The sequence below is a fragment of the Lissotriton helveticus genome, chromosome 1_2, assembly GCF_964261635.1.
Source record: "Lissotriton helveticus chromosome 1_2, aLisHel1.1, whole genome shotgun sequence".
Classification (NCBI taxonomy): Eukaryota; Metazoa; Chordata; class Amphibia; order Caudata; family Salamandridae; genus Lissotriton; species Lissotriton helveticus.
The window spans coordinates 6,052,155-6,067,902 of NC_136058.1; the positions used below are offsets into that span (position 1 = coordinate 6,052,155).

General features: G+C 42.8%; 1 protein-coding gene across 4 annotated transcripts in view; it reads left to right on the top strand.

The window, feature by feature from the left end:
• HENMT1 (HEN methyltransferase 1) overlaps positions 1–15,748 on the top strand; it is a 588,326-nt gene that overhangs the window by 137,864 nt on the left and 434,714 nt on the right. Inside the window, exon 1 of one of the 4 annotated variants that reach the window (XM_078668417.1) lies at positions 1,620–1,738. The exons of the other annotated variants lie outside the window; for them this stretch is intronic. The gene's annotated coding sequence lies outside the window, so the exon portion shown is untranslated. Of the gene's footprint in view, positions 1–1,619; positions 1,739–15,748 lie in introns of those variants that run through there. 4 annotated transcript variants of the gene reach the window in all.

Consider the following 15,748-nt stretch of genomic DNA (forward strand, 5'->3'; position numbering starts at 1 on the left):
GGCAAGGGTGCAGTCTGTGCCGACTGTCTATTTAAAGCACTGCGCCATGTCTTTACATGCTTTCAAATAATGGGATACTTAACGATAAACTGCTTTTGCCATAATAAATGCTCACGCATTCAGCTGTATTCACTACTTTCATTGTTACTTTGATACCCAGTGACTCCTGAAGACTAATCTGTACTAGGTAAGTCAAGCAGAAGATTTGAATTTACTGCTTGTTGTGGAATACAGTAACTGTTTAGAGGTCTATGCAATGCATATTTCGATAAAATACATTGGTGTCTGCTACCACATTTAGAAATACTTTAAAAGTAAGTGAACATCCATTGCCTGATACAAAAAAACTGTTTCCTTTGAGGCCGAAAACAAAAAACAATTTCATATAGTATGTGCAGGGTGCAATATGCTCTTTTATTACAATTGTTTAGTGTGGGAAACAAAGCCTGAATGAAACTGGAATGGCACCCATATTTGGTGAATGTCGGAAAAAAAGTTCCATGTTTAACATGTTTTGTCTTGGTTATAAAATCTTTCTGCACTCAAATCCAGTAGACTTCATTCTTCTTTTTCTTAGATGACTAATTATAATACCTTCCGTATGACATGAACCTTGACTTATTCATGAACGTGTTACGCTGCATACTGACAATAGGAGTTAATCAATACCCTACTCCTTGGGACTGAAACCTCCTTAATTAGCCGATGTAAAGATACATACCACTAGACCCCCTAGGGTGATTACCAAGTATGTTTTGTGTTAACGTGTAATTTTGATACTCACCCAATTGTACAATCTGACATGTGACCCGTACTTGGATTGGTTTGATATGAACAAGTGAGGTATCTTGGATGACCAGAAGACTGTTTGCTCTTAAGAAGAAATGTGATTTATCCCCCGCACCAAGGGACTTACATTATCTTTTATTATTGATGTTTTGATACCTATCCTTTGATACATATTTCAAATATTTTTCGTCCTCATTTCTAAATCTGATTGTCGCCTGTATTTTGCTTCTTATGAAATATTCTTTTGGATGAATTATTCCAGTGAAGTGTTTGATCAACCCTGACACGCATTACTTACTTTATTGATTTTTGGATATGTTGTACAGGTAGCCCTGTTGCTCATGCCAGCACCTGATACTTATGTTATGTTACCTATGGAACATACAAATTATACTTAGCACAAACTGATTTAATGACTCCTCCTGCAGAATATTATGTGCCTGATATGACTTATTTGTATGTCATTCGCACTCCAGTGTTCTATAACTCGCCAGGAATTGACCATTGTTATAAAATGATTTGATTAATCCTGCTGCAGGATTTTATGTAGCAGATTTGTCCAATTCGTACACTTCTCAATGTAACCATCAATAATTCGTCATCATTGATATGTAAAGATTCCTGGTTTCTTTCAGGATTAACAAAGTTTATTTTCTTCAAACAATAGTTAAGAACCTATCCCACTCTTAATCCTATTTGGGTTTTGCCTGCACCACGCTTGCACGGTACTCGCCAAATCTTGTAAAGGAAAACAAAATATTTTTAAGGGACTTAAAACCTGCCCATTTCTCCCACGTCACTCTTGTTTCCTACTTCCTATTGGTAAGCACCTCCTTCTCGTCTCCTGCTTCCTCCTGGGCTTCAAGTCTTTATCCTTGCCGTGGAGCATGAACCATGTACAGTTACCTGACGCAGTCAGGGTCCTTCCACTGGCCGCAGACTGCTGCAGGTACTCTTTTGCTATTTTCAAAGTGTGCTCTTATTGAGTGCATGTCTTTGCAGTCGCTGTCCTTCTGCCCGCCCTCTTCCTGCTCACTGCTATTCTTTTCGTCACCCATCCCTGCTCGCCATTGTTTTCACTCACCCCCCCCCCATGCCCACCTCCGGCTTGTTGTTGATTTCACCTCCTCCCCCAGCATTCCTCCTTCTCTCCATTATTTCCAACACATCTACTGCCTTCCTCCCACTTGTTGTTGTTTCACCCAAACCCTCCCAGCCCTGCCCTCCTCCCACTCTCTGAAGTGTTTGCCACAGTCCTCCTTGGTGTTGCTTGACCCCCTCCCCCCAACCCCTCAACTCGAACACGCTGTTTTTTCATATTGCACAGCTGCGCAGACTGCTGTGCACCATTGCTTAAAGTAAAGACAAAAAGCTATGCTGTGCTTTAGTACTTTTTGGAAAAAAAATGTAAGCCGTATTGCACAGCAGCTCACACTGTTGTGCAACACGGAGAAAGAAACATTGAAAAAGCCAATAGATTTCGCATTTGCAAACCTATTGACTTTGCCAATGCTTGTTTGCATTCAGAAGCTGTAATGTTCCCTGTTGCGTTTGTTTTTGCTGCATTTGGGTGAACAAGAGTAAACATTGTTTCATAAGCCTTCAGTAGAAACTACACCTGCTTCATCCACTCCTTCCTGCATGAATAGAGCATTTTGAAGCTGATCGTTTTCTTCATTCATACACTTCTATATATTTCTGAATGTCAGCTCATTAATGCTTTCTTTGGTCGATTTGTGAGAGTCAAAATGTATCCCCAATTGTTGCACCTGGCTTGTTTGCCATTCAGATGCTTTATATATTTTCAACACACACGTACAAAGTACAGTAAGCAGTTTCCATTCCATCTTGGTTTGTAAAGTGTATTGACCGAGACATTTGAACATTCTGAGTCATATATATATATAGTGGGTATTGAGTGTTATATTATATTGCTAGAATGCATAGCAACCTTGCAATGGTGTGGGTTCCTAATCTTTTTTTTTTTTTATTATTTATTGTTCAGTTCATAGCATAAAGCAATTGTAAATCATACATTGATCAAAGTGCTGTAGAGACATTGCAAAATTCCATTAAAAAAATCAACAAATGAATATCATATAGAGCATAAATTCAAATCGACATCCCCATATGTTGTAGCATGGGCTGCCAAATTTTTATCCCTAATTGTTTTTTCTTCAGTGAATTAATACAATACAAATTAAATTCAAGGTTAAACACATTATAAAACTTTGCTCGGCACATTTCATATGATGGCGCCTCTGGTTGCAGCCACATCGAAGCAATGCATAGTCGAGCAACGGCCATGGCCATAAAAATAAAATATTGAAATGGATAGCAAGTCTGCGTAGGAGACGCTTCGTGCAGGTGTGCACGGCCACAGGAGGCGAGCAAGCACCGGCAGTGGGGGCAGGCACCGGGACTCGGAGTCCCGGCAAGCAGCGGATCCGCGACCAGGAGCGGCAGCCCCTGCCCCCTTACACCGGGGACTTTAAATCTACAACTCGCGCCTCCCGGTTCGCGGAAAATGCTTCGTGCGGGTATGCACGGCCACAGGAGGCGAGCAAGCACCGGCAGTGGGGGCAGGCACCGAGACTCTGGACTCTGAGACCAGGAGCGGCAGCCCCTCCCCCCTTGTCACCGGGCGTATTTACACATCCGGCCCCGCGGTACGCGCACGGCCGAAAGGGGCCGGGCTGGTCCACCCAATTTGTCGCCCGCAATAAGGTAAACTGACGCATGGAAGCCAGGAAACGTGTTAAATTAATAAAGTGTCGCCGACAAACACACCATTGTTAGAATATCGTCCTATTGACTGCTATTAAGCAACCAACCAACCCCACTGTCAAAAATGAGTAAACGGAAGGGGGTAGTTGGAACATTAGATGACTTCTTTAAAAGGGCGGAATCGGTGATCATACACTAAATACAGGCAACCGAGAGACGATTGTCCTTAGACCTTGTCCAGCTCCAGTCACGTTTTTCACCTGGGGGTACTTTGGATCGAACTTCTTCGGTTTGTCTAAGATCTTCCTCTGTGCCTCTAAGCCCTGAAATAGTAGTTACAAATACACAGTCTCCATCTTCTTCCATTAAACTGGATCTAAGCGCCCCTGCTAACAATACACGAGGGACTTTGAGTAAGACAGTCAGAGGGCGGACATTGGCTGCTACAGCACCTGGGGGAAAGAAAAATGCAGCAAAATCAAATCAGTAAAAGCCCAGGCAAAAAATTATAGACTCCAACACAGGCATCCTGTGTAATAGCGATGGTAGCAGTGGTAATAGATCAATTGAAGTCCGATTGACCAATTCTATCTCCACCCAGACTGAGGATCTTTTGGTTAATGGCCCTAATACAACCGATATGGGCATCGAAATTTTAGATACTATAATGGAAGGATTTGAGTCCAGATTGGATGATGTAATGGAGATTTTCGTTAAGAAACTTAATGTTCTATGGGAGAAAATGTCTCAGAAAAATACCATGGTAGTGAATACAATCCGGGGCGGGGAAATTGAAATTGCTTTGCAAACAGCACCAAATGGTTAAACAAATGGTGAAAGTTATTGTAACGGTGATTTGCAATCTCTAAGTACAGTTGATCCCATGGCGTGCTCCCAAGCTGCCCTTTGTGAACTATGTGGGATTAGGGGAGCCCCCCTAGCAAAAAGTGATGGTCATATCAATAGAAGTAGCGGGCTGACGATAAGGAAGGATGGTATTGGTACCCAAAAGGGGGGCAACAATCAGGGCAGGCCGTCTAAACAGGGCCTAAGGCCTGATAATGAAACCAACACTGTGAATAGAGATCCCAGTAAGCCTGGTTCCAACTTTAACTCGGATGTATTACACCTCCCACCAGCCTCTGCCCCATATGTGCTTGTCCTAACTGGCGTACCTGCGCTCAGGGAAGGACAGAAAGAGTCCTGGCCTGATCTGCAAAATAAGTCGGTAGACTGGCTTCATAAACACACAAAATTTGACCCGTACAGGAGGGAAGAAATAATCATGGCCAGGGGAGTAGGGTGGGTTGGACCATCAAACAAATCTATAGAAGGGGACTGCATTGTTTTAAATTTTAGGAAGCCCCAATTGGTCCGTCGCCTTCTATCCCTCACAGATGAATCGCTTAACCCTCTGACCAATATCAGTACCTTCCCTTTGGGCTATTTCTATAAGCCATCCCTATCTCCAAATAGAAGCATCGGAACAGTCATGCCCCTATCCAATGGTTATCAAGCCTTGTCCAGCCTGGATACACAAGATTGACCATTAGACATGGTGTCTAACGCAGAAGTGAACGATAGGTCAATCATAAATACCCCATTTAGATCCAATTGCTTCTCAGAGAGGCCAAATTCATCAAAAAATGGCAATGAGGCTAGACAAGTGTATTGAGCTGGAATGTGGCATGTCTACGCTCAAAACTTGACAACATAGAATGGATAAACATGATTAGGGAACATGACATTGTCATGTTCCAGGAAACCTGGGCCACAGAAGAATTATACATTGAGGGGTTTCATTGCTTCAGTGTGCTATCCCAAGTACCCAGGTTGGGGAGACCATCGGGAGGACTGTTTATGGGGATTAACATGGCTGCTGGTGGAAGTTTTAAGGTAATCCCATCCGACAGTCTAGATTATCAAGTAGTATTGTATAAAAGAGGGATTCATTTCCACTTGATACATTTTTACAACAATGATTTTCAGTCAGTTCCTAATAGGAGTTTTATAAAGCTCTTTGATTTTATTTCAGATTTGGATAACCAGCCTAACAATGGGGGTCTCTTGGGTATTTTACTGGGGGGGATTTTAATGCCAAAATTCTCGATATACATTCGGAAAAAGGAACGGCCTATTACAGTCCATCGATAAGCAGAGGTAGTGACCTGAACCGGTTCATAAGTTCCCACAGTCTGTCCAATGTTATGGACCTGGTCACTGGGTCAACCACGAATAATCATCCAACCTATAGGGGAAGAGGTTGTAGTTCTATTATAGATTTTATTTTTGTATGCATGCTGATAGAAAAACAGCTGGCATCCGCTGAGGTTGTACCCTCTGACTTCGGTGATCATAATCCCATTAGGGTATCAATACACACTGCCCATAGGCCGACTTTTCAGACCGAATGTGGGGCCACAAACCTAACAGTCTCAACCGACAATTTAAGATTGTGTTGGAGGGGGGTCGATAGCTCCGAAATTTTCAGGAAATTGGCAGGGGACAACATGTTTCTTATTGTTTCTTGCCTCTCATTAGAACTACCACCGGCACAGATAGTTGGGGACTTTGGGAAGATCTGTCAGACGATTAAAATCCTCCTCTCTAAACCCAGTTCCGAAGTAGCGCCTAACCCCAGATGGTTCAACCATGAATGCTCACAAGCAAACAGGGACTTACGTAAGACTCTTTCAGCCAATCCGAGGTGTATTACAGAAGTCAAACTGGCCAGAAAGAATTATACTAAGGTAATTAACGAAAGGAAGAAGGATCTCCTGATTGAACATTGGGCCAAATTGTCTGAGGGCGCTAGCCAGAAAAAGGGCAATATTTTTTGTCGGCTGTCAGGGAGGTCCTTTTGCTAATGATGCATGGGTCGAACATTTTTCGGGTATCTACACCCCTCCACCCCCATGTGAGGCAACTTTTAACCCAGGTAGCCCGGCACCCATAGATATAAGCATTTCAGAAGTCGTGGAAGCCATTAACCAGAGTCTGGGCAATAAGGCGCCGGGCCCAGACGGACTCCCGATTGATTCAATTAAGTGGAACCCGGCTTTCTGGGCCCCTTTGCTTCTGAATGTTTTTAATAATTTAACTCTGATAAAGATACCTGAGACTTGGGCTAGAAGTATTATAGTCCTGATTTTTAAAAAGGGAGATAGATCTCTTCCGTGCAATTATAGACCCATCTCCCTAATGGATAATACCCTCACAATTGTAGGAAGAGTTCTGTATAACAAAATTGTGGGATGGACAGAAGAAAATGCTATTTTGGACCCATGCCAACTGGGGTTCAGGGGTAAGGTGGGAACTATTGAACAATGTCTTAATTGAAACTTAATTGTCAGGAAATATACCATTGCTAGGAGGGCCCCCATCTATATGGCTTTTATGGATTTGTCCACAGCTTTTGATCTAGTGAATAGGTCAAAGCTGTAGGCTATCCTTTTGGCAGGTGGGCTGGATGAAACCTTGGTTAACTTTTTAGCATACCTACACAGGGACCTCCAGGCTCAAGTAAGGATTGGGATGGGAGGAGAGGTTTCAGGGACCATTGACATCGGCAGGGGTGTCCGACAAGGATGCGTGTTGCCCCCCCCCCCTGCTTTTTATTATATATATTAATGGGCTGAATACCTCTCTGAAAATGGCTACTCAAGATGTACCATATGTTAACAAAGAGCCCATCCCCGTACTTCTTTACGCGGACGACACAGTTCTCATAACCCGCACCCCGAATTAATTGCGTCTTCTTGTGCAAAATTTTAATAATTATATGAAAGAGCTAGACCTTCGGGTAAATTCCCAAAAATCTTTCCTGATGAGCAGTGGCCCAGGGAAGCGCGAAATAGGCTCGATCATACTAGATGGCCAAAAATTGACTTCGGTCAGATCCTGTGTCTACTTAGGGTTGGCCTTTGCTGTGAGCGGCTCCTGGAGTGAGCATTTAGCTCACGCCTGGAGCAAGTTCTCAAAGGCCACCAACTCAATTTTAAGTTTATCCCGCCCTAAGACTACGGGTGCTCTTTTAGCAGTGCAGAAAATATATAAACTTCAATGCACACCGGTGGCCACATACGGGGCCGAGATTTGGGGAACTGTTAATTGCTCAGCAATCCTGCAAGAAGAAAACAGGTTCTGCAGGAAACTACTGAGCACCCCAATCTCAACCCCCCAATATATTTGTCACAAGGAGCTCAATATTAATTTTATAACTGATTTTATCTGGGCACGACCGGCACTCATGTGGGTTTCAGTGTGGAAGAATGAAGCGGCACTTTTGACACAGCAGATTATTAAGGATTGTTTACTTTGTGATAAAGGCTTAGAAATCCCATGGCTAAGCGGTGTTCTCGCCAGTTTGCGTGGCATAAACAAAGAAAGTGTCTTCCTGGATCCCATATCAGCTGAATCTGTCCCTAAAAAGGAACTGCAGAACGCTCTGTATTCCTTATATAACAATGAGCGGGAAGTGGTGGAGTCCAGGAAAACATTAGTGCGAAATTATATGGCCATAGAACAGTATTGCTATCCACTTTGCATGTATTTGACTCTACCTATGATTCGCTGGGAAAGGAGCCTTTTGTTACGACTAAGAGCAGGCACAATTCGATTTGCGCTCTGTTTCCCACTGGGCTATAGCCCAAATTTTAATCAAAATTTGTGCCCTTGTGACGGGAGGAGTGAGCAAACCACTATGCACTTTATATTCTTCTGCAAATACTATCTTAAATACTCAAAACAGTTATTTTATCCATATTTCATTAAGAGAAGACCAATTACCTTGGAGGCAGCATATCGCTGTATATTAGACTTGGACAATGTTGAACTGATTTTCCGCACTGGCACTTTTCTCAAAACTGCAATAAGGGCGCGTAGGTCTATGATGGTTCCTTGATTATGTATACAATCTATGAATTGTTTTAAATATTTGTATATATCAATATGATCGTCTCCCTTGCTTTAGCCACTTTGGACATATGTATATGGAATTTTTATCTTTTTATCAATCATTGTGATGTATTTATATTATTGTGCTTTTATGGTTACTATTGTATACGAATAAAGTTGAACTGAACTAAATTCAAGGTTAAACTCATTATGAAACTTTGCTCGCCACATTTCATATGATGGTGCCTCTGGTTGCAGCCACATCGAAGCAATACATAGTCGAGCAACGGCCATGGCCATAAAAATAAAATATTGAAATGGATAGCAAGTCTGCGTAGGTTCCCTGTCCTCACACACCCCTAATAGCATCATCTCTCTAGAAATAGAGACATTAACCCTCGTTGTTTGAGACAAAAATTGTGCAATACATGAAAAAAATTGTCTCCACGCAATACATGAAAAAAATATATGTACAATGTCTGCTACATCCGACTGACACCTGAAGCATTTCCCATCATAAACACCACCCCACTTCATCAATTTAGCAGGCGTATGGTATAAATGAAACAAGGTTTTATAGTGTTGGGTGTGTAAATTTGCCGTCAGTATAACTTTGCTAGCCATATCTATTGATTCTTGCACAAATAAACCAGAACTGCCAAGTCTATCCCTCCACTTCTCATCTTGAATCTCTGTTGTCACACTGCATTGCCAATAATATGTCATAAAGAATCCCAATCTTAGCCCTTTTAGTCGAAGCTTCTAAAAGTTCATTAGTTAGAATAGGCAAATGTCTACAATGTTTATGAATAAAGTCCCGTACCTGTAAATATTTTTAAAAAATCGTTCTTGGATATTGTAAATTGTTCGGCTAGTTCCGCAAAAGAAACAATTGCCCCAGCACTATAAATATCCCCTAGGCGACGAATCCCCTTATCCCTCCAAGTCGTCATCTTTGTACCCCAGAATATCAACGAGAATATTTCTGTGGAGTCGAAAGGCGTATAGTAACAGACCTGATTTATTGATATGATTTTGCACGTCCACTTCCAAGCTTTATATGCAGCAAGTACAGTTTTAAATCGCGTTCTTTTGAAATAGCTTGGTTCAAAAAACTTAAGCAAGGCTTCTTGCGCCTGGACTCCTAATAACATCTGATAGATATTTGGGGTTTCAAACAACATTGTTTCTCCCCCCCTAATAACCAAATATTGCATATTTTGCAAAAAGCAAACCAGATAATAAAAAGCAAAATTTGGCACTCCTCACCCGCCTCGTGCAAATGGTAACATCATATATTTTGAAGCACGTCTGGCCTTCTTCCATCCCCAAATAAACCTATCTGCAACAGATTGCAGGTGCATTAATTGTGCTTGTGTCCGCTCCAACGGTACCATCCGAAAGTAGTAAATTACCCTGGGGAGTATACACATCTTTAAAACATTACGTCGACCTACCATTGATAAGTGTAGGCATTCCACCTTTTCCAGCTGTCTTTTAACTGACCCTAGTATATCAGCCCAGTTAACATCGACTATCTCTTGGAGTGACATCTTAATTTTTACCCCCAAGTACCCTGCTTCTTGTGTCACACGCACCTCTCCAGGGCAAAGCCCCTCAGTACAAACAACCTGAGTTTTTGAGATGTTTAACTTATATCCAGCAGCATTCCCAAACTGCTGGGTCAGATTTCTCAATCTCTCTTGGTGCTTGCTCTGGGTCCGATGTTACAACCGCTATGTCATCCGCAAAAGCAAGAACACGCACTTGATGCTGGCCCACTACCATTGACTGGACAACCATTGGTGGTCTCCAGTATTTGCAGCAATGGATTAATATAAATGGCAAAAAGTAGGGCCGAGCATGGGCATCCTTGCCGTGTACCCCTGGTTTTATATATATATCAAAGCATATATCTTGGTAATCTAGTTTCCTTGTTAGTCAATTTTATCATATACTTCTACTATTCCTTTCTCGGACTATATATATGTGTGTGTAACATATAAATAAATAAATATATATATATATATATATATATATATATATATATATATATATATATATTCAAAAGTTCGCCCTGAGGCAAGAATCACACCAGCAACAGGATGATTTGCATCATATCTTTTACGGAAACCAGCAGCCACAGTCAAATGTACATTTTTCAGTTCCTTACGCGTTTCAGAGCTTCACTCGCTCCTTCGTCAGAGGAAATGCTGGCAGAAACCAATCAGCTGCTCATTCAGGACTTTAAACGCATGCACCAATTAGTCCCGGAAATTATCAGGTGAGTGTTCAAATCGGCATGCTGGGACCTGTAGTAAAATGAAAGCGCCCGTGTTCCCCAAGTGGTTTTGGTTATTCTACTGCCATTTGAAAGTCAATAAAACACCCCAGTGGGCCATCAGACCGGGGTGCTGGTTTTTCAATTCCTGTCCAGGGCGAACTTTTGAATAAATAAATATATATATATATATATATATATATATATATATATATATATATATATATATATATATATATATATATATATATATATATATATATATATATATATATATATATATATATATTTATATATATATATTTTTATATATATATATTTTTATATATATATATATATTTTCATATATCCTACTGGAGGTCGCCAGTAGGTGTATATATAGTTAGGACCTAGTTTCCATAGGAAATCCGCAAATTCTATTCGGAATAACTTTGGCGCCGGTTGATGAATCTTCGCGAATTTCTCAAAGAAGATGGCCCGCTCCACTCCTTTCCTGAAAGTTTTGGGGGGATTCGTCAAGTGGGGGCTGAGAAAAAAGGGGTGTCCCAAAACGTGTTTTCTCCATGTTATTTTCCATAGGACGATTAGACACGGCTACAGCCCGTACGGGTGAACGGAATTACAAAAAAATTGGCAAAATCGTAGAGTGTGATTCGCAGATCACACTTTTGCTTAAATGGTGTACATCCCTCCAGTAGTTCCTGAGAAAATTAAAAGGGGTAACAAATTATATATCTGGGCGGAGCCTAACCACACATCTCATCGTGAGATCTGATTGGCTGTCAGCACTTCATCCAAGAATTGTTGGCAGCCATCTTGGGACCAATATACATGATAGCACCTCATTAAAAAGCATTGCAGTTAATAGAAGGTTTTAGGACTTTGGTTACATTATAAACCATTTGTTGATGGTACCATACTCATTTTAGGAATTGTGGTGTGTTCTAAGGTGATTTTACCATGTGAAAAAGCTTTCTGCTGGGATATCATGAATCATGTTTGAAAGGAAACTATTATCTAATGCTTTTCCCACAGTGGTTTGGAAGGGGATCTTTAAGCTAAACTGAAAGCATATGTGAGAATGAAGTCTGACATTCTCAGTAAAACATGTACATCCAACAAGGACAGAGACTGTTAGTTGATTCCTTTGTGTTCTACTGCAGCCTCCTAGAGTGTTCTAAAGAACAACTAGAGCGCTAACAGTCCTACTTATTACAAAGGTATGGCACACCTGAAGACATCTTGATTGGAATAAAGTGGTAACTCTTAAAACATTTAATTTAAAAAGGAACAAAATGAGGGGGTATATTTTGCCATAGAAAGTATGATTAGTGCTGCAGAAAGAAAAATTAGGGCACGTTTTGAGTGACTTCTCAAATCCTCTTCTATTTCATTAAAAACATTCTGACATGCAGACTGAAACATGCACTTTGAATACCAGCAGCAGACTTCCCTGGTGAGCAGTAGCTTTACTACAGTGATCTAATGAGCAACTAGAGTGCTAACATTCAGAATGTATGGCAAATGTGTGGCACATCTGAATGCCTTCTTAATGGAACCAAAGTAAACAAGCATTGAAAATGCAATAGATCTCGCCCTCGTTTAAGTTAAAGCCATTCTGTTTGTAATGAGGTGGCTTTTTAGCTTTGCTTTTATTAGTGTTTTTCAAACTTTCGTGTAAATAACATGCATATGTATGCATATATGTATATGTATGCATGCATTTATATTTGTATTTATATAGATATGCAGATTATATATGTATGTATATTTCTCCAGTATTAGGGGTGTCTTTCATAGATTCACATGCTTGAATATTCCCCGTCGTCGAAGTGGGAGTCCCACGGTAAATAAAATAGCAATAATGCTAAATATATATAAATATATATAAACCTAATACAAGATAAAGAAAGGAAATACAACTGAAATCCTCTAAAAAAAAAAAAAAAAAAAAAAACGATTCCTACATAGGAATGCATGGTAAAGAGAAAAACTATTTGTAACACATTAGTGTTATTGTTAGTCCAAATTACAGCCAATCAGGCGCCAGCACCCTCTAGAACCTTCTCCTCAGAAGCTCAAGCCCTCCGATTTTCTACCGCACGTCGTGTGAAGGGAGTCTCCCTGAGCTCTGCTCAGTTTTCAACTCTTCTAGTTTCCAGTGTTTATCTCAACATGTTAAGTAAGAAGTCTTTATTCAGACCTTGCTCTTCTTGTGGGAAACTGCGCCTTTTTGAAAAGGACCCCCACCAGAAGTGTATCTACTGTTTATACCCTGATCATGAGGCTGGCAGCTGCAAGTTCTGTAGAACCTTTTCTACTAAGACTCTTAAAGACCGAGAAGGCCGTCTTCTCCTTTGGCTGCAACGTCTAAAGGACAAGGATTCTGCACTGTCTGATGCAGAAAGTTTTCATTCTGGCCTTTCTGCAGCAGCCTCTAAGCGCGGTAGTGTTCAGGAGTTTCCTTCCCCTTTCCTCAAAAAGACTAAAATGGCCTTGTCTCTGGCTCCTGTGGTGTCTTCTGCCACTCCTACCACCTCTACGCCCAGGAGACCTGGCTCTCAGGCGTCTTCTGCTGCTTCTCGAGGTGTTTCCACGCCTCTTAAAGTTCCGCCATCGACGGGAGCGTCTACAAGCTTTCCGACGACGACAACCGCATTGCCTGCATCATCGACGACGGCGCTGACTACAACTTCAGCCTTCTCGTCGACAGCCTACACGTCGACGAGGGTTTCGTTGCCGTCGAAGCCTGTTCCGTCGACGATTCCCATCTCGTCGACGAAGAAGAAAGAATCCTCGTCGATGAAAGTCCCAAAGCAATCTTCGTCTCCGTCGACCAAGGTCTCGTCGACGAAGACACCGTCGACCAAGGTTTCGTCGACGAAGACATCATCGACCAAAGCCCCGTCGATGAGGACTACGTCTACGGAGGCTCTACCAGCGTCGACGACTGCACCGTCGACGACTTCGTCTACAGTGGATCGCCCGTCGACAGTGGCCCTGACGACGGCTCCGTCGACGGCCAAACCGTCGACTATGACTTCTCCAAGATTATCTTCGTTGACAGCCAGTTAACGACGACGGCACCGAGTTCATTTGCCTCTTTGCCGTTAGTGCCATTGAAGACTACAGAATCTTCACATCGTCGCACTAAGGTTCCGTGCCAACAGATCTCTGATCCAGAACCGCAACCACCATCACCAATGTTTGCCACTACCTCTGAGCATGACACAGACTCGGAACATGAAGGGGATACGTTTGGGGTGGCACATAGTCCCTCTGATTTGATAATTAAATGTCAAGACTCTGATTCTGACGACGATGGCGGAGACCAAGAATCTCAGCAGGAGGAGCAGTTGGTCCAAGTTCCTATGGCTACCATTCCAATAACCTTGATTTCAAATCTCCAACATATGCTGGATGATTACAACCGCCGTTTCCCAGCAACACCACAGACTACGCCTGTGCAATCTCCTGCTCCCGTGGCAATACCTCCACCTTCTCTGCCGCCTGTCCTACCACCTACAACTTCGTCTCAGGTCCAAACGTCCATTAGAATCTATACAACGGTTTACCCGCAGGATGCGGATGATGAGGCGGTCCCAGAACGTGAGGACGTAGAGGTCCCTGATAATTCGGATGACAATGCAGGCGACCAGGATATGGCTGAATGGGACAATTATCGGGCACAGACGTCCTCTCCTCAGGCAGGGAACTCTGGTGAATCACCTCCTGTAGATATCGCCAGTTTCCATCTTTTAATGGATAAAGCGGCTCAGCGTTTCAAATTACCAAGATCACAACGCGAGGAGGACTGTTTTCTTTATGATTTTAAAGACAAACCTTATAAGCAGGTCCACACAATTCCTATCATCGATTTTGTGTGGAAGGAGGGAATTAAACTCATGAATGCTCCAAATTCCTTACCTGCTCAGATACCGCGCCTTGAGAAAAAGTACAAGGCCCCAACTGGTTCTCCAGCTTGCCTGATTTCTCACCCCAAGCTGGACTCTGTAGTGACTCAGGCTGCACAGCGTCGAGCACGGAACCCAGCGTCTCCAATCACAGCCCCTCCTGATAGAGAGGGTCGACGCCTAGATGCTATTGGCCGCATGTTTTCAACTATGGCTTCAACATCTGTCCGGGCAGCCAATGCCTTAGCCATCTTGGGACGTTATGACCGGCAGATGTGGTCAGTCATTTCAGATTTGATGACCCTCATACCTGATGCTTCCAAGGCTGACGCTCAACAGATTCTTCGCGATGGTCGGAGGGCGTCGGAGGAAATGATCGACTGCGCAGTCGATATTGCTAACACAGTTTTCCGTCTGCTTGCAAGTGCGGCTGCACTCCGACGACAGGGCTGGTTAAAGTCCACCTCCTTCCGGCAGGAAGTCCAATCCAAAATACTGGATATGCCCTATGATGGGGAATCGCTATTCGGATACCATATCGATGGCGCCCTGGAGTCCATTAAGAAGGACACTGATACGGCAAAGTCTTTGGGCACGTTGCAGTTTCGGAAGCAGTCCTTTCGAGGTGCGCGCGGACGCGGCACCCCTTCCAACGTTCGAGGTGGGCAGCAATACCGCTCCTACAATCAGAGCGGCCAACGTTACACTCCCAATCAGCAGTCTCGTCAGCAGTCCTCCAGACCCTACAGAGGAAAGTCTTCTTATCGTGGATCCAATCCTAAACGTCAATGACTTTTGTCACCCTCAAACTGTTGGAGGTCGAATCTCTCTGTTTTATTCTCAGTGGTCCTCTATCACCTCGGACCGCTGGGTTTTGGACATTGTACGACGGGGTCATACCCTAGAGTTCGTAGAGATTCCTCCTTGTACTCCACCTCGTGGCCCGCCTCCTTCACATCTCGAGGAGCTTTACCATCAGGTCCGTCTTCTTTTTTTCAAAAGGTGCAGTCGAAGTGGTCCCGAAACATCAAAGAGGGAAGGGGTTTTACTCTCGATTCTTCCTCATACTCAAGAAGACCGGAGATTGGCGACCCATTCTGGATTTGAGGGCTCTCAACCAGTTCCTAAAGTCTCAATCGTT